The following is a 19,648-nucleotide window of genomic DNA, read 5'->3' on the forward strand; positions in this document are numbered from 1 at the left end:
GGAGCATAATAATTTCTCCTGGGAGTTGGGTGGTGCAGAACTGAACTGCAGTACCACATGGGTGGGAGGATGTAATTACTTTGGAACTGTTATATGAACAGTAGTCATAATATATATGTACATTGAAATTCATAGAGAGAACTTGACAGCAGAAAGTAGGTTTTGTAGGAAGTGCATAGAAGTACACACTTTTAAAACATATTAAAAATATAAAAATTTCTAACTTTCACAGCCAAAACAAAATTCAAGTGTCTATCCATTGATATGGTCTAACCATAGCAACAGAATCCAAGTGAACTATTGCATTTCTATACAGTTACAGTCTCTCCATAACAGAGAAAGGCCCTTGAGCTCATCAAACCTGAGCTGGTCAAAAACAAGCACCGACTGTTCTGATCCTATTTTCCAGCATCTGGCCCATAGCCTTGTATATCTTAATATTGCAAGTGTACATCTAAATGCTTCTTAAATGTTGTGAAGGTTTTTGCCTCCACCACTCTCTTAGGCAGTGACCACCAGATTCCACCTTCTTCTGGGTGAAAAATATTTTTCTCACACCCCCTCTAAAGCTCCTGCCCCTTCCATGCTTTAAATCTGTGGTCATTTATCCCTCCAAAGGGACAAGTTTCTTCCTATCTATGCCTCCCATAATCTTGTGTATCTCAATTGTACCCCCCCACTTAGTTTCCTCTGCTCCAAAGAAAAGAACCCCAGTCTATCGAATCTCTTCATAACTAAAACCCTGCAACCCAGGCCATATCTTGATAAATCTCCTCGGCAACGTCTCCAGTGCAATCATATCCTTTCCATAATGTGGACTTCAGAATGCACACAATACCCTAGCTGTGGCCTAACCAATATTTTTCACAGTTCCCACATTGTCTCCCTGCTCTTAAAATCTATGCCTCATCTAATAAAGGTAAGTATTTCTTCTTAATCACCTTAACTACCTGTCCTGCTACCTTAAGAGACCAGTGAACATCAACATTACCTTCCTCACGATTTAAATTCCATAAATTGTCATGTCATTTGTGAACTTACTGGTCAGCCCTCATATAGTCAAGTCTAAATCATTTATATGTAGCACAAACAGCAGAAAACCCAATACTGATCCCTGAGGAACAGCACTAGACACATGCTTCCAATCACAAAAACACTCCTCAAACATTACCCCTGCTTCTTGCCACTCAAACAACCCTGGATCCAAATAAACAAATTTCCTTTGGTCCCATAGGCTCTTACCTATCTGCTCATCCACTGTACTGTCATCCATTAAAAAATGTCAGGGTTCTCCATTTATCTTTTTATTCTCAGCAACAGCTTTTTTCCAAATCTGTTAGCATCATTGGCCATTATATATATGGGAAATTCCGTAGGTATTGAGTGAAAGATTATTTACACATCTTGGAAAAATGTCATTTAATGGTGAAACTATCAGGTTATCATTCATTGTTATAAACTAAGTGAAGAGGCACTCTGTAGATTACATATGTCTTATATGCTGTTTTAATTCAATGCAATTGTATTACACAATTTCTTCCTAAGGGTTTTCACTGCCTGCTTGATGTTCTGTAATTACAAAGCCAGAAATAAATCTTCTTATTAAGAGTTTCCATCTCACTTTAAGGCAATCCATTTTCAACAACCAGCTGTGAAAACTCTACTTGCAGTGGTTTTTCTTCAGGTGCTCTGGTTTCCTCCCACAGTCCAAAGATGTGCAGGCTTGATAGGTTGGTCATGCTAAATTGTCCATACTGTCCTGGGATGTGCAAGCTAGATAGATTAGCCATGGGAAATGCAGAGTTACAGGGATAAGCTAGGATGGTGAGTATAGGTGGGATACTCTTTGGAGGGTTGGTGTGGTCTTGATAGGTTGAATGGCCTGCTTCGACATGTAGGAATTCTATGATTTGAAAGCTAATTCTGTCACAGTAGCCAAGACAATCCATATTATTCTAAAACAATCCACAGCATTCTAAATAACATAAACCACAACACTTTATAAGAAAGTAAATTTACCCTGTCTCCCAGTGTTAAGGGATCCTTTGCAAAATTCCAGAATAAGGATCCAAATCTGCATCTACATCTTCATGAAAAAATAATCAGTTCTGATGAAGAGCCACTGGACTAAAAAATTAACAGTGATTTCTCCCACAGTTGCTGCCAGACCTGCTGAGTTTCTCTAGCAATTTATTTTTGCTGTAATTCAGTTCTTCTTTCTGCCGTAGCCTATCTGTACACCAGGTTTTGCTGAAAGCAGTCCATAAGTTAATACAGACAGACAAAACAATAGTTCTGGAGAAGCGCAACAGATCTGGCAGCATCAGAAATCAGAAATCAGAATTAACATGTTGGGTCCAGTGAAGGGTCACTGGCCTGAAACATTATCGCTGATAATGCTGCCAGACCTGCTGAGCTTTTCCAACAATTTCTGTTTTTGTTTCTGATTTCCAGCATCTGCAGTTCCTTCTTTTTTTATTTTAAAAGAATATTTCCTTTCACCTTCAGTTGTGGAGGTTGGAACTGCAGTACAATGGATTGTTTTATTGGCATTAAACACATTTTGGTTTTAAAAAAGGTTCAAAAACAAAATTTTCCATACTGTCCTGGGACATGCAAGCTAGGTGGATTAGCCATGGGAAATGCAGGGTTACAGGGTAGATATTTTCTAAGTCAAGCTGTTCAGAGATATTAACACATGCTTTTGGCATAGGTAGGATTGAACCCTGGTGCCGCAAGGGTTGTTTTAGACAGGGCAAAAAGTCAAAATAACAATTATGAATTGTGTCCTGAATGGTTACTGTCTCGGGTCATAGCAGCATGAGACATGGGAGCAGAAGTAGGCCATTCAGCCCATCCAGTCTGCTCCTTTTCATGGGATCATGACATCATCGCCACTTTCCTGTTTTCTCCACATAACTGTTCGTGACTGATTAAAAATCGGTGTATTCCACCAAAATTGTCACCAAAGGAGAAAGAGGAACCTTTCCAAAATTCTGGAAAATACTGAGAACATGATAGGAGACTCCATTAATTCTAACAATGAACAGCCCTTCCGGCAGACCTGAAGCTTCTGTTTGACTAGGAGACATCAAACCCTGTTTCCCTCTCCACAGATATTGCCAGATCGACCGAGTTTCTTGTTCCCAACTTTCGGGGTGAGGGGGCCATGTTTTATTTCGGAATTTTGATTTTGTTTCCAGACGGAGGGCAATTATTATGCCGCACCTTCCCCAGCCTCTTCCGCTGCTCCACTGTTGCCCACGGCAATTAGAAGCGACGGTGAATCTGTTGAACAGACGCTTCTGAGATTGTCACTGTCCATTCGCCCCTCAGGCGGGACGGTGGTGTCTCAGTGCTGACAACATTCATGTACCTAGCACGCTTTCCATAATCAAACACTAATTATCGGTTGTGCTCAAATTTAAATGAGTCACGTTTATATTTCATTTGTACAAAATTAAGCTGACAGCACATTGAGCATCAATTAAACAATATTCATTTGATGGATAACGTACTCGCTATGAAGCTTTTTAAGCTACCTTCCCGTGCTGGGTGGGGACAGAATTGGGTTTCATCTGAGTGTTAATATCCTCTCGATAGTTACTGGTCAGAGGCTGAGAATGCCCAGAAACAGGAAAAACGAGCGAGGAGGAAGCAGAATTTAAACACAACTACCTTGACACCTCTTTTTAGTGATGCTCAGCAGGTCTGCAAGACGGCAACCATTAAAGTGACCTGTATGAAACGTATATATCTTTAAATAACACTTTGTTCAGGCAGAACTGTTTCTTGCAATAGTTACTGGTCTGATAGGCCGTCAGTGCTTTCCCTAATGTCTCTTGCCACCTTTTCTTTTCCAAGTAATTCTGAAGGGAACTGCAATCAACTGTCTGCTAGAAGCCAACAAACTTACCTACTAGCTCTGGTACAACACCAACTTCCGAATGTGCCTTCACTTTCTCAAATGCTGCTGCAATCATGGCGTAACTCTGGTGCAAAGAGGCCGCCGCTTTTTTCTTCAATGCACGCAAAATATTTATTAGTTTCCCTTGCTGCCGGTGTATTGAGACACTGGTTTGTCGGCACTCGATAGAGGGTCTCGATTTTCTTAAACGCCAGAAAATCGCAAGCTGCAGAAGTCTCTCCCAGTTCGTTTGTACACTCTGCTGGTCAGTGAGGTAAAAACAATGACTGCAGATGCTGGGAACCAGATTCTGGATTAGTGAGGGTGAAAGTTCCGTTTTATCGATCACTAACAGGTTTGGGCGGGAGTGGTTATAAAGTTAGATTATGAATCACCGGCTAACAGATCCCAGCTTTACCTGTCTGTCCGAACCACGATTCGAACCATAACTGGACTTGTGTGATTTTCAATGATCTAATGTAGCAGATGTGTCCCAGCAGTGAACTAATGTTATCGGTAAAGCAAATTGATACACACGTATGGTTATAGCATAGGTAATGATAAAACTTTGTGATATTCTGTATTGACAATACATAAATGTCTTTTCTTATACTTGTTTAGTATCTTAACTTAATTCAACCCTTACCTGCTTTATCTCGGAGGAGTTCTTTGATAATGCCCCTTCGCTCAAAGTCTGCCTTCTGTATCTCCCTGGCTGGCTGTTGTGTATGTTTCTAACAACAGCTGACACGCCTCCCCTCCTTGCGGAGGTCAGCGAATGTGACAAGCAGCTGGATTTGAGTGAGACCGTGTCCGTGAGTTGATGAGATTGCGCTGTCAGCCTGGGAACTCCGCTGGTATCTCCAGCCGAGCCGAGCCTGGAAGAGATTGAGATGAGTGAAGTACAGATCCTGCCAAGCTCCCTCTGCAACAGTTCACTCTCCCCTCGCATCTGCTCTTCGCGTCTTTACAAGCTTCATCGAATGGCAATTATGTTCAAATATTCAGCAGTATCTCGGCAACATATGTCGGGATAATTCATTGCAGCAATGACGCTAGACTTCTAACTTTGTAATCGTGTAACACACTGAGCAGAAAGTGCCGGGGTGTGTTACCTTGCAGCTAGAACCGCGAGCTGGGAGTCTGTCCTGTGCCTTTCCATAACATTAATGGATACTGTACAAAAGCTGAGGGGGCAGACCGCGCGTGCTGGTGTAATGTGTACCAAATGGCCGGCAGAATAAGGAGAGCTCATGTCAATGACATGATACTGGTTTACAATGGGTGCAGGAACAGAGAGCCGATGTGTATATGCACGAGACTTTAAAGAAGGGAAAACAAAATGAAAGCTTCGCCCGTAAAGACTTATTTCGAATGTAGTTGTTTATTCAACCTGTTCAGTTAGGTTATGACATACCTCGGGGACAGGTGGGACTTGAATCCAGATTTTCCCGGCCAGAGGTAGGGACTTTTCTACAGCACCAGAACAGCAGCTTGGAACGTGTACCCCTGTTTACACTGAGCCGACCCCACCGTTACATCACCCATTACCTTCTGAAAGTATTCAAGGGAAAAGTCAGGGAGGGGGAGATCAGGCAATCTAAATCTCTGCCTTTTAGGCATCTGTTATGACCTGGAGTTCTGACTGTACTCCGGGTGCACGGTAGAAGAAGATTGGCCTTGAAGTAGCATAATTCAATCCTACTGGAAAATAGAATGCCCAGGATTCGTCACAAAGTTCAGCAAAGTGCGTGAGCTGGGTGGTAACTCTGGGTGTACTCTAATCCTGAAAGAGTGCTGTACTGGTAGAGATTTTGTCTTTTGGATGAGACATTAAATGTAAATTCTTGTTACTTGGAGTGGATTTAAATTAGATCATGGGACTCTTGAAGAAGATTACAAAATAGTCATTTGGAAGGACAGAACTTGAAAACTGCTACATATAAAGACATATTTTGTAAAAGCCTTTACTCTTGAACTCATCAGGACAATTTGCAAAATGTAAAATTAAAACTACATTTCACGTGCAAGCAGATTGTGATTGATCGAGGTGTTGCTAAGAGGAATGCACCCATTAGGTGATGACTGACAGCTAACTGCCAGGCACCAGGCAGGTTGACACTAATTAATCAAAACATTGCCCTGAGAACTGAGCCAGAGAATGGCTGTCACATGCTTGTAGATTTGAAACACATACAGTGTGTATATGTTATTTCTGTCTGCAAAGAACAGGGTCTTGTGTATTAACATGTATGGCTTTCAATCCACACAAATGCACTGCAATGTGAGCCCCCTAACAAGCCTGAAATTGATTGTCAATGAGTCCAGATTTTTTTCAACAATACACAAGTCCAGGAAAATTCTCTCAAGTTTCCTGACCGAGACAGAAGCTTTTATTGGTCATTTCTACCATATACCACTGATACAGTAAAAATGAGACAGCATTCCTCCAGGATCAACTAGCATCCCTAAAACAGGTGATCCATTCATTATCACTTTCCTGATTGAGGATTCTGTCTTGTGTATTCTCTGGCTCCCATGCTTCCCAAATCACCAACAGGTGCTATAATTTCAATGTAAAATCAGAAGAAATTAGAGCAGGACTAGGCCATTTGGACCATCATGCCTGTTCTGCCATTGAATGTGATAATGACTGATCAAATGTGGCCAAAAGTCTATCTGCTTCCATTATCCTTCATTTCCCTGTAGATTAAAAATCTGTCTAGCTCAGCCTTAAATATATTCAATCACCCAACTTCCAGTGCGCACTGTGGAAGAGAATCCCACAGACCAACAACCCCTAAGAGAAGACATTTTGCCTTGTTGCTGTCTCAAATAGGACAGCCATTATTTTAAAACTGTGCTCTTTAACTTGAGATATCTCCATAACAGAAAATATCTTCTCAACATCTACCTTGTTGAGCTACCTCAAAATCTCACATTTTTCCAGTGAGATCACCTCTTTTAATTATCCATTCATGGCATTTGGCATCACTGGATAGGCCAGCTTTTCTTTTGCTCAGCCCTTACTATTTTGCATGGGGAATAGACACTACAGAAAGACACTAGTATTTGGTCACATGAGCACATCTAGTAGACTGTATGAATCAGATAAAAATGAACAACAATGTTGTTCTGCAGCATTTAAGGAGTTGAGGGAAAACTGGTTTTGAGGTCCAAGTATCTGTTATAGAAACTGTTGTTTTCTTTTTCCTTGAAATAAATACAAAGGAAAGTAAGGATTTTCTATAACAGACATCTTTCATGCGACATTAGATTTATGTTCTGTGATAGGTGAAAATTATCTCCAGGTTTTTATGGCAGCCACGCTTTCTCCCCAAGCCTATCTCCCAGGATGTTACATGGTTACAAGGCAGTGGGAATATTTAGTCACATTTGTGCAACTATCATAGTCTGTGTGGCATGCATGATCCACTGATGGTCTAATGTTTTCCTGTCCATCAAATCGGCAAGTATACGTATTTGGTTCTCAAGTAATCAACCTGTAAGCATGACAGATAGAAATGTATAACTTCTGAAACCTTCTAAGAGCGACTGGACAAGACAAAAAGCTTTCAGACTTCGAATTTCTAATTACGCTATTGAAACTAATGGAAGTATCTCATGTAGGCAACATGTTGAGTAAATCAAAGGCTCAGTACACATCCTGATATCTTTGTAACTGGTTTAGAATAATCAAACAAATTCATCTTCCTTTTGACAGAAAAGTCTTTTAAACTAATTCTTGGGATATGGAAGACTATACCACAGCCAAAATTCATTGCTTAAAATTAATTACTATTCGACATTCATTTTTGCACTTTTTCTAAAACTGTGATGCCACAAAGCAGTCTGGTAGGAAGCAAAAAGCAGAAAGTCTTGGTGAAGCTCAGCAGGTCTTGCAGCACTAATGGAGACACAAGCAAAGTGAATGTTTCAAATCTTATATTACTCTTCTTGGGAACAGGTAGGAATTTCCAGGACTTGGAGCTTATGACACTAAAAGAAAGGCAATATTTATCCAAGTCAGGTTACTGTAAGACTTAGAAGAAAACTTGGAGGATACAGTGATCTATATCTCCCCATTGCCTTGTACTTGGGACAAAAAGCTTTGGAGACATAATACATTTGTGCAGAGTGAAGGTCAAATGTAGCTGCACAATACCAAACTGTCAAAGCTTAGCAGTAATTTATACTGCAAGCCACATTCTCTGATGAACAAGATGTCTGATAAGAGAATAAGATATCTGTCTGGAACAGCAATTTCCAAAAGTTACATACTGAAAGTACAATCAGGAAGCAGGGGGAGATCCTCACCATTGATCCTCTCTCCAAGATTTCAATCCCATGTTCTCCCAGCTGTTGCCTGCATGTCTTGCTGATCCTGGCCCTCTCGTGATTGCATTGCTGGGCAGTAATTGCCATTCTTCTCGGTGATGCTGCTTGCAATGGAGAACAGGCAGCTCTTCAAATGGGTATTTGGGCCCTTTGATCCTTGATTTCAGGGCAAGGAAATTAATCCCGATAAATGTGAGATCTGCACCTGGCAGACAAACAATGCAGAATGATCATTAAGACCCTGGAAGGTACCGAGGGTTAGGGATACCTTGGTGTTTATGTCCACTGGCCCCTGGAGATAATAGGACAGGTAGATAAAGTGGTTTAGAGGAGTGTGAGATTTCTTAGTTGAGGCATAGAGTTCAAGAGCATGGAGGTGATGCTTAAACTATATAAAACATTGGCTACACCACAGCTAGAGTATTATGTGTAGTTCTGGAATCCACATTATAGGCAGGATGTGATTGTACTAGAGAGAGTGCACATGGGATTCACCAGAATGTTGCCTGGACTGGAGGGTTTTAGTTATGAAGAGAGATTGGATAGACTACAATTGCTTTCCTTGGTGCAATACAGAATGAGATTGGGGAGGTGACATGATTGCAATATATAAAATTATGCGGCTTAGATAGGGTAGACAGAAAGAGACCTTCCCCTTGGTGAAGGGATCAATGGCTGGGGGCAGGAGGTTTGGGGGGATGTGAGGAAAGATTCTCTCACCTAGATGGAGGTGGGAACCTGGAACTCACTGTCTGTAACTGTGGTAGAGGCAGAGACACTCAACATTTAAGAAGTATTTAGATGTGCACTTGTGATGCCAAGGCACTCAAGGCCATGGGCTAAGGGCTGGAAATGGGGTCAAAATAATTAGATAGTTATTTTTGACTGGGACAGACTTGATAGTCCAAAGGGTCCTCTTTTGTGCTGTAGACCTCTATGATTTTATGAGTATATGACGTAAATAAAATTACACTTTCAGTGTCAGAGAATTTGTTTGCAGTAACTGTCACTGTTCATAGCATCAATAATATGCTCAAGTCTCAATGCACTAGTCCAAATCTTTTCTACCTTTTATCTCAATAACCGAAAATTAAGTATCAAAATTTTTACCCTTTTACATAGATTACATGCCTAATCTGTGCATGAAGTGCTGGGATAGTGAAATCTACGGAAAAGCATGGTAACTCAGACTGCAATTTTCAGGTTCATTTATTTCATTGCCTTCACGTACTGAAGAAATTGGTGTTTGCTTTATTGCATTAGAAATGTGACCATTGTTGACCTCTTGTCCATGCTGTTGTTCATCTAGATATTTTTCAGGAAAAAGTGCACTCCAGATTACAGGTGATGTGGTGGCAATTTACAAAAAGAACTGGTGATGTTGAACTTGAGACAATACCTAGTGCAACAATTTAAAAAAACTCAGAGGAACAAACATGCACTCGAAATGTACATAGTCTGCTGGAAGTACAAGCTGTCTCACAAAAATGTCTGTAATTCAAATGCAAAAGCACAGGATAGTATATAATTGTTCACATCTCACTTTATTCAATTTCAACACTTTCTAAACTGATATTACCAAACAGATTAAAAGCAACCTTATAAGGTGCACTTTCTATAGGACAATTGTTAATCAAAAGTAAGTCTTTGGTTCCTTTTGTGATATTGTAGTTAAATGTGATGTTAGAGTCTTATGGGATGGGAAAGCCTCAAATTTAATCCTTGATTTACTTTGGGTTAATTTAAATTGATTTCAAAGTAGGGATTCTATGATGGGATTCATCATATTAGGATGGGTGGTGAAAGAACTATCTAGGGTTCCTGCAGCTGATCAATATCTATAATTTGGAAAAATATGTATCAATGTGCTTGATATGTGGATACGGTCTGACTAGCTGTTCATGTCTTAATAGTTGCTTATTTTCTCAATTCAACTCAAAATTAGCCATCAGACAAGGTGCAAGTGGAATATCACTATTTGCTGAGCTGCAGTGTAACACAGATCACTACATACAAGACAGTTGGATACAAAATGAAGAAGAAACATTTATGGGAAAGAAGTACTAAAAATTAAACAAAAAGGAATAAAATACACTTATCATCTGATATCTACCATACTTAAGGAAAGGTGAACTCTGCTTCTTATTCGTGAATTAATTGGTGCAGCAACCGTACACAGTGCAACTGATGGATAAACTAATGTACAATTCAGATAATCCCTTGCAACAACTGTCGAATCTTCCCCCTTTTCTCAGAATTGGGTCATGAAAATATCACAGCTGCAAATGTGTTGCTGGTCAAAGCACAGCAGGCCAGGCAGCATCTCAGGAATAGAGAATTCGACGTTTCGAGCATAAGCCCTTCATCAGGAATAAGAGAGAGAAGCCAAGCAGGCTAAGATAAAAGGTAGGGAGGAGGGACTAGGGGGAGGGGCGATGGAGGTGGGATAGGTGGAAGGAGGTCAAGGTGAGGGTGATAGGCCGGAGTGGGGTGGGGTCGGAGAGGTCAGGAAGAGGATTGCAGGTTAGGAGGGCAGTGCTGAGTTGAGGGAACCGACTGAGACAAGGTGGGGGGAGGGGAAATGAGGAAACTGGAGAAATCTGAATTCATACCTTGTGGTTGGAGGGTTCCCAGGCGGAAGATGAGGCGCTCCTCTTCCAGCCGTCGTGTTGTTATGTTCTGCCGGTGGAGGAGTCCAAGGACCTGCATGTCCTCGGTGGAGTGGGAGGGAGAGTTAAAGTGTTGAGCCACGGGGTGATTGGGTTGGTTGGTTCAGGCGACCCGGAGGTGTTCTCTGAAGCGTTCCGCAAGTAAGCGGCCTGTCTCACCAATATAGAGGAGGCCACATCGGGTGCAGCGGATGCAATAGATGATGTGTGTGGAGGTACAGGTGAACTTGTGGCGGATATGGAAGGATCCCTTGGGGCTTTGGAGGGAAGTGAGTGTGGAGGTGTGGGTGCAAGTTTTACATTTCCTGCGGTTGCAGGGGAAGGTGCCGGGGGTGGAGGTTGGGTTGGTGGGGGGTGTGGATCTGACGAGGGAGTCACGAAGGGAGTGGTCCTTGCGGAACGCTGATAGGGGAGGGGAGGGAAATATATCCTTGGTGGTGGGGTCCGTTTGGAGGTGGCGGAAATGGCGGCGGATGATACGTTGTATGCGGAGGTTGGTGGGGTGGTAGGTGAGAACCAGTGGGGTTCTGTCTTGGTGGCGGTTGGAGGAGCGGGGCTCAAGGGCGGAGGAGCGGGAAGTGGAGGAGATGCGGTGGAGGGCATCGTCGATCACGTCTGGGGGGAATTTGCGGTCCTTGAAGAAGGAGGCCATCTGGGCTGTGCGGTGTTGGAACTGGTCCTCCTGGGAGCAGATGCGGCGGAGACGAAGGAATTGGGAATATGGGGTGGCGTTTTTGCAGGGGGCAGGGTGGGAGGAGGGGTAGTCCAGGTAGCTGTGGGAGTCAGTCGGTTTATAATAGATGTCTGTGTTGAGTCGGTCGCCCGAGATAGAAATGGAAAGGTCTAGGAAGGGGAGGGAGGAGTGTGAGACAGTCCAGGTGAATTTCAGGTCGGGATGGAAGGTGTTAGTAAAGTTGATGAACTGTTCAACCTCCTCGTGGGAGCACGAGGCAGCGCCGATACAGTCATCGATGTAGCGGAGGAAAAGGTGGGGGTTGGTGCCAGTGTAGTTGCGGAAGATGGACTGTTCCACATATCCTACGAAGAGGCAGGCATAGCTGGGGCCCATGCGGGTGCCCATGGCAACTCCTTTAGTTTGGAGAAAGTGGGAGGATTGAAAAGAGAAGTTATTCAGGGTGAGGACCAGTTCAGTCAGTCGAAGGAGGGTGTCAGTGGAAGGGTACTGGTTGGTGCGGCGGGAAAGGAAGAAGCGGAGGGCTTTGAGTCCTTCGTGATGGGGGATGGAGGGACTGGATGTCCATAGTGAAACTAAGGCGTTGGGGACCGGGGAAGCGAAAATCCTGGAGGAGGTGGAGGGCGTGGGTGGTGCCTGGAGGAGGTGGAGGGCGTGGGTGGTGCCTGGAGGAGGTGGAGGGCGTGGGTGGTGCTGAAGGAGGTGGAGGGCATGGGTGGTGCTGGAGGAGGTGGAGGGCGTGGGTGGTGCCTGTATCGGCGCTGCCTCGTGCTCCCACGAGGAGGTTGAACAGTTCATCAACTTTACTAACACCTTCCATCCCGACCTGAAATTCACCTGGACTGTCTCACACTCCTCCCTCCCCTTCCTAGACCTTTCCATTTCTATCTCGGGCGACCGACTCAACACAGACATCTATTATAAACCGACTGACTCCCACAGCTACCTGGACTACCCCTCCTCCCACCCTGCCCCCTGCAAAAACGCCACCCCATATTCCCAATTCCTTCGTCTCCGCCGCATCTGCTCCCAGGAGGACCAGTTCCAACACCGCACAGCCCAGATGGCCTCCTTCTTCAAGGACCGCAAATTCCCCCCAGACGTGATCGACGATGCCCTCCACCGCATCTCCTCCACTTCCCGCTCCTCCGCCCTTGAGCCCCGCTCCTCCAACCGCCACCAAGACAGAACCCCACTGGTTCTCACCTACCACCCCACCAACCTCCGCATACAACGTATCATCCGCCGCCATTTCCGCCACCTCCAAACGGACCCCACCACCAAGGATATATTTCCCTTCCCTCCCCTATCAGCGTTCCGCAAGGACCACTCCCTTCGTGACTCCCTCGTCAGATCCACACCCCCCCACCAACCCAACCTCCACCCCCGGCACCTTCCCCTGCAACCGCAGGAAATGTAAAACTTGCGCCCACACCTCCACACTCACTTCCCTCCAAGGCCCCAAGGGATCCTTCCATATCCGCCACAAGTTCACCTGTACCTCCACACACATCATCTATTGCATCCGCTGCACCCGATGTGGCCTCCTCTATATTGGTGAGACAGGCCGCTTACTTGCGGAACGCTTCAGAGAACACCTCCGGGCCGCCCGAACCAACCAACCCAATCACCCCGTGGCTCAACACTTTAACTCTCCCTCCCACTCCACCGAGGACATGCAGGTCCTTGGACTCCTCCACCGGCAGAACATAACAACACTCCGGCTGGAGGAGGAGCGCCTCATCTTCCGCCTGGGAACCCTCCAACCACAAGGTATGAATTCAGATTTCTCCAGTTTCCTCATTTCCCCTCTCCCCACCTTGTCTCAGTCGGTTCCCTCAACTCAGCACTGCCCTCCTAACCTGCAATCCTCTTCCTGACCTCTCCGACCCCACCCCACTCCGGCCTATCACCCTCACCTTGACCTCCTTCCACCTATCCCACCTCCATCGCCCCTCCCCCTAGTCCCTCCTCCCTACCTTTTATCTCAGCCTGCTTGGCTTCTCTCTCTTATTCCTGATGAAGGGCTTATGCTCGAAACGTCGAATTCTCTATTCCTGAGATGCTGCCTGGCCTGCTGTGCTTTGACCAGCAACACATTTGCAGCTGTGATCTCCAGCATCTGCAGACCTCATTTTTTACATGAAAATATCACAGTTCAGTTTGTAGAGGATTCGTTGCCTGCATCAGATTTGTTTAGTGAACAAGGGATTTCTCTCCTACACAGTTCCAAGTTGTAATTATAAAACAATTCCTAAGCTGCACAGTAATAATTTTCAGTTGGATTTGATGGTGTTTGATTACGGGTTATCAAACCCCTCACCATTTACATTTTCATTTTGAATAATAAATTAAATCAAAGGAAGAAATTAAGTCCACAACTGGATGTATGTTGTGGCTTAAATATAGTATTAATCAATTTTTGTCTTATTAGATTTTACCTTATATAATTGTCATTTGTAAATAAAGCAATGATACTAGTTGAATTCTATTTGGAGCTAATTAGTTCACTTAATTAATTCTGAGGACTCTGTGTATAACTATTCTAAAACCAAGTTATATCTAAAGTATTTTAACGACTTAAAATTTCAGTCAAAAGATATGGCCAATCTACCTTTTCCCTCCAAGTTCTTGAATGACTTGTTGCCTTCCGAGCACATTATGTTTGACTCACTCCAATCAGATGTTGTCCATGTCAGATAGATAGATACCCTACAGTGTGGAAACAGGCCCCTCGGTCCACACCGACCCTCCAAAGGGTAACCCACCCAGACCCATTTCCCTCTGACTAATGCAACTAACACTATGGGCAATTTAGCATGGCCAATTCACCTGACCTGCTCATCCTTGGACTGTGGGAGGAAACCCACACAGACACAGGGAGAATGTGCAAACTCCACACAGACAGTCACCCAAGGCTGGAATTGAACCTGGGACCCTGGTGCTATGAGGCAGCAGTGCTAACCACTGAGCCACCGTGCCACAGTACTATAACATGCCTTATCATAGCTAAAAGATATTCTGCATGTAACTGTGTCAAAGATAAGTTTTCTGCACTCATCCTTCTTGCCCTCAGCTTTAACGTGTGTGTCCAATCCATTTTCCAGCAATATCTCTTCCCTGACATCCAGCTGGATGAAATTGCACTTGTGGTTTTATTCATATTGAATTGTTACCAGAGAATTATCTAGTATGACATCTCTTTCTGCTTCCACAATTTTTTTTCTGATATTTTCCAAGGAACCATTCTTGGCCCCCTCATGCAACAAGTTGCTCCCAGTGACATTCTCCAAAACACAATGTTAGTTTTTACATGTATGCTGAAGACAACTATTTCTACCTCATCATGACCTCTCTTCACCCCTGCATTATGTCTAAATTGTGAACTTGTGTTTTTAACATCCAGTATTGGGTGAGCAGACATTTTTCCAACTAAATATTTGAAATCCCATTTATTTTGATCACTATTACAAGCTTTTTTCCCTATCGAGGGACTTCATTAGTCTTCCTGGAATCTGTTTGAGGCTGAACCAGCCTGTTCACAGACTTAGTGTGATATCTGATCCCAAGATGAGATTCTGACCATATGTCCATGGGATCATTAAGGATGTCTATTTCCACATCTGTGGCAATGTGTGACTTTATCTCTGCTTTAATTCATCTGCTGATGAAACCTTTAGCCATACTTTTATTACTTTTAGAGTTGACTATTCGAACAAATTCCTGTCTAGTGCCCCAAATAAGCTAAATGTCAATACAAATGCAGAGGCCTTTGTCCTAATTTACACCAAGCCCAATTTTCACATCATCTCTGTGATTGCCTACTGACGTTGTCTTCAGTTAAGCAAAGGCATGACTTTTAAATTCTCATTCATGTCTATTAAATCCCTCTGTGCCTTTGCTGTCACCCTCCTATCAAGCATGTACAGTTGCACAATATTAGTACTCCTTTAATTTGGTTCTCTTGAGCATCCTGGATGATATGGGTGCCATGCTTTCAGTGGCTACAATTCTAAAGTGTCAAATTTCTCTCCCTAATTTGATAGTTGGGAAATAGCTAGACTGTTTGATAATTTAAAAAAAAATTAAATTACAGGATTTTACATGTAAAAAGAATTAAGGTCAGCCAATCACAACCAAAGAACAGAACAAAACAAAGCATTTACAAAAAAGCCTAGACATTTCCATTACCTACATTTTCTGATGCTAATGTTTTCTCAATTAGACTACGTATATGTACGGCAAATGCTGGTTACATCACTTCCACAGTCTCCTGGATTGGAATAGTATTTAATGATGGGTCAGTGGGCAGCCATTTATATTATATTGATTTGAGATGCCGGTGTTGGACTGGGATGTACAAAGTTAAAAATCACACAACACCAGGTTATAGTGCCTTGAATACAGTCTTGATATTCATCTTATTGATAGTAACATGTTCTGGATGAAGCATTAATTTCCAATAAGTTTGATAAGCTTCAATGAATATTAAATACTAACTAAATAAAGCAAAACTAACAGCTAGCTCTGGGGAGATTTATTCTCCTGAATATCATTGATAAAAGCTTAATTCTTTAACTTTCCATTTATGTATTTATTACCATTTTGAAAAGCTTACAAATAATTCAGCTTTTGAAAAACCCTTAAGTTTCTCTCTCTCTTTAACTCTTCAAACTCTCTTTAAGGGTGTTGTTCTGTAGCATTTTATGACTGACATGCGTGAATGCATTCTGAGTCTGTGCAGCTGGGTAATAAGACATTTTACAGCTAACATTTATGTTTACTATTTGTTGTACCTTCTGTGGAGACTAATAACATTACACAAGACTGGAATTCACAGTGACCAACTGAAAGGACCACAAGGCAAAGTTTCTAGTTTTAAGACTATGACAGTAACAAATTGCCAAAAAAACATAAACACTATTTAGTCAGCAACTAAATCTCAAATAAACAATTTTTCCTAATCCCATTCATTCTGACACTCCTGAATCAGTGCACAAATTTACATGAAACTATTAGTTTCTATATTGTTTCTAAATGTTTCCCACCACCAAAGTTAACAATGACTGGTCTCAAATGCTGGGCCAAACTTTACAAACATTTCTGAAAAAGTACATAATATTTACAGTTCTCCAATCCTTCAGTACCAACCCTGAATCCAGGGAAGATGGAAAGTTTATTGCCTGTATCACTGCAATACAGTATCCACTCTCAATTTCGTCTGTCTTTGTATGCGTCTCATCTGGTCCCAGTGCCTTATCAAGATTAAGTGGCAATAGCTTATTCATTACATCCTCCTTATCAATTTTAAACCTTTGAGTGACTAAATTTCCTTCTTTTCCATGATGGCCTGGTCAGCATCTACCTCATAGGTAAATACAGATGCAAAGTATTTATCTAGCACCTTAGACATGCCACTTGCCTCAATGAATACATCTTTTTAGTTCTTAATTAGCTGTACTCCTCCATTTGCCACCCTTGTATTATTGATGTGCTTATACAAGACTTCAGGATTTTACTTTATGTTAAGTGCTAGTCTTTTGTTATCATCCCGCTTTGCTTCTTGTCTTCGTTTTTTTACCTCCCTTCTGAACCTTCTGTATTCAGCTTGGTCTTCAACTGTATTTTCTGAAGGATGCTTGCCTTAAGCACATTTTCTTCTTTAACTTTATATCTTTCTCTTTGGTCATCCAGTGATCTCTGGATTTGTTTACAATGCTTTCCCTTTTGAGGGACACGCCATGACTATGACCAATCCATTTCCTCTATGAAGCTGTTAGATTCAAGAGTTCTGAAGCTGCACGCATGATGAATTGAAATGTCCTTGGATTATTGTGGGATTTCCTGTGGAAAACTGAATCTGTACTAACTATTTCCTGCAGTAAATGCAAATTTATCTGGAGATTCTTCTGTCAGGGGAATCATCTAGAATCTATTAGATATAGCACAGATATTGAAACTTCAATGTGCTGGTTTAAGACCATTGTAATTGTAATAGGATTGACCAAAATTGGATATTCTCTAGGGTCAGCCTCATTCAGAGATTAAGTGGTACAATTTATCTGGCTTCTTAATTGACCATGTGGGGAAGTTGATGGTCGAGGTGGTTGGTTTGACCATGCTTCTTTGCATTAACTGCTGAACAATCTTCACAACTGCTTGTTGGCCTTCAGGTTTAACAGAATAATGCCTGTGTGGCTTGTGTACAGGCCTGTTTATGGTTATGGGTCTAGATTAGAGTGGTGCTGGAAAAGCACAGCAGGCCAGGCAGCATCCGGGGAGCAAGAAACTCGATGTTTCAGGCAAAAGCCCTTCATCAGGAATGGAGGCATCTGCAGTCCTCACTTTTGCCTGCCTGTTTATGGTTATGGGTTCACATGAACAAATTCATAGTCCAGCTAATTTTTGGTTCATACTTCAGGTTCTGTTGACCTAACAATCCCAAGCTCCTGTGCTCTTTTCAATTTACCAGCTGCGAAACTGACTACTGTTGTACCTGTCATTTAGGTTAGTGCTGACCCCTTGGAATAACCATGTGCTCTAATCCCATTGTGGTTTGGCTAAATTATCCAACCTCCCTTTGGAAATATTAATGCGCTCAGTTCTCAGTGTGCCAATTCCCAATACTGTGGCCTTTGTAGTCTGGAGTACCCATTAAATTGTGAGGATCATGAGATTTTCTATTTCCAGTAGGATGGTCTCGCTCCACCAATACTCATTCTGATGATATGTTATAGTATCATGCGAAGGGTTGGAACCTCTGTCCAACCCAAGGTCTGGGATGTCCTATTTTTAAAAAGCAAGCTAAATAATTTCCCTGACATTTATCCAGGTAAAAAGGATATCCTTTCATGACGACACTTATTTTTGTTCTATTCCTTCCTTTACCCAAACTTTCTGTTCAGCTGTGGCCTACTTTTCAATAGATGCTCCAACTAGTGTCCATCTTTCCATTATTCACTTTACATTCAGTGCAAAATGTCCAAATTGTTGCAGGTGTACCAATTTATTGTGTTGGCTATCACAGCTTTCACTTTCTTTCTTATCAGTGAGTATTCCTTCCATGTTCTTTAAGTCTACCTTGGAGACTATTATAATGATGGTTCCTGTCATCCCATTTGCTGAACTCTGTGGCTTCTTTTCCTAATCCTCCCAGTCAAGTCATTGTGGCCAGCCAAGAGTGCAAGTCACAGTCTCTGTGTAAAGTTTCTTTACATCATCTTTTCATGATTTGATTCTATCCAAGTCTGCTGTACCTAACATTTATGACCATGGCCTTCTCTTCCTTTCTTTATTCTGAGTTTTCCTACATTCCTTCTGCTTTGCCAAAAATGCTCTGAGTCACAATCTTTCTCTTACATTTATCCATTATAAACTTGACCATTCAACTGCTTCCCACTCCCCGCTCCCCCCACCCACCCCACCCCTTGCACCATCATTGTCACCTGGCCCAGAATTTGCTAAATTCCCTTTTCCTGTACTGAACAGCTAGTCCTCTGGTATTTCTTGACCTATTTGACCTGTTATCTCAGAATGGTCCTGATCAGTTCCGCTGACAGTTCATGGCTAGCTGCACAGCTCCGATTTTCACACCTTCAGGCTTGTTCAGTAAAGTGATGGAAGATGTTATTTATTACAGTGTTATCTACAACAGTGCTATTAAGTGTTCAGCAATAACCTGCTTACTGATTCTTAGCCGGGATTTCTTAAGGGCCACCCATCTCCTGATCTCATTACAGCCTTGTTAAACACAGACAAAAAACCTGAACTCCAAAGATGAAGTACTGACCTTTACATCAAAGTAACATTTAACTAAATGTGACACCAAGGAGCCCTAGAAAAACTAGTCAGTGGAAATCGAAGGATAACTCTCTGCTGGTTGCAGTCATACCTGGCACAAAGGAAAATGGTCCTGGTTGTTGGAAATAAATTATTAAAATTCCAAACATCACAGCAGGAATTCCTCAGATTGGTGTCCTTGGTCCAACCATCTTCAGTTAAACCATCAAACATGGTGGGCGGCACGGTGGCAGAGTGGTT

The 19,648-nt window shown here is 42.6% G+C and overlaps 1 protein-coding gene across 1 annotated transcript in view; it reads right to left on the reverse strand.

Moving 5' to 3' along the window:
- The window catches only part of mchr2a (melanin concentrating hormone receptor 2a), a 54,638-nt gene extending 50,021 nt beyond the window's left edge, over window positions 1-4,617 (reverse strand). Inside the window, exon 1 of the mRNA XM_060820718.1 lies at window positions 4,554-4,617. The gene's annotated coding sequence lies outside the window, so the exon portion shown is untranslated. The remainder of the gene's footprint in view (window positions 1-4,553) is intronic.
- Between the last annotated feature and the right edge of the window lie 15,031 nt (window positions 4,618-19,648).

This window comes from Hemiscyllium ocellatum, chromosome 3 (genome assembly GCF_020745735.1).
Source record: "Hemiscyllium ocellatum isolate sHemOce1 chromosome 3, sHemOce1.pat.X.cur, whole genome shotgun sequence".
In the NCBI taxonomy this organism is placed as follows: Eukaryota; Metazoa; Chordata; class Chondrichthyes; order Orectolobiformes; family Hemiscylliidae; genus Hemiscyllium; species Hemiscyllium ocellatum.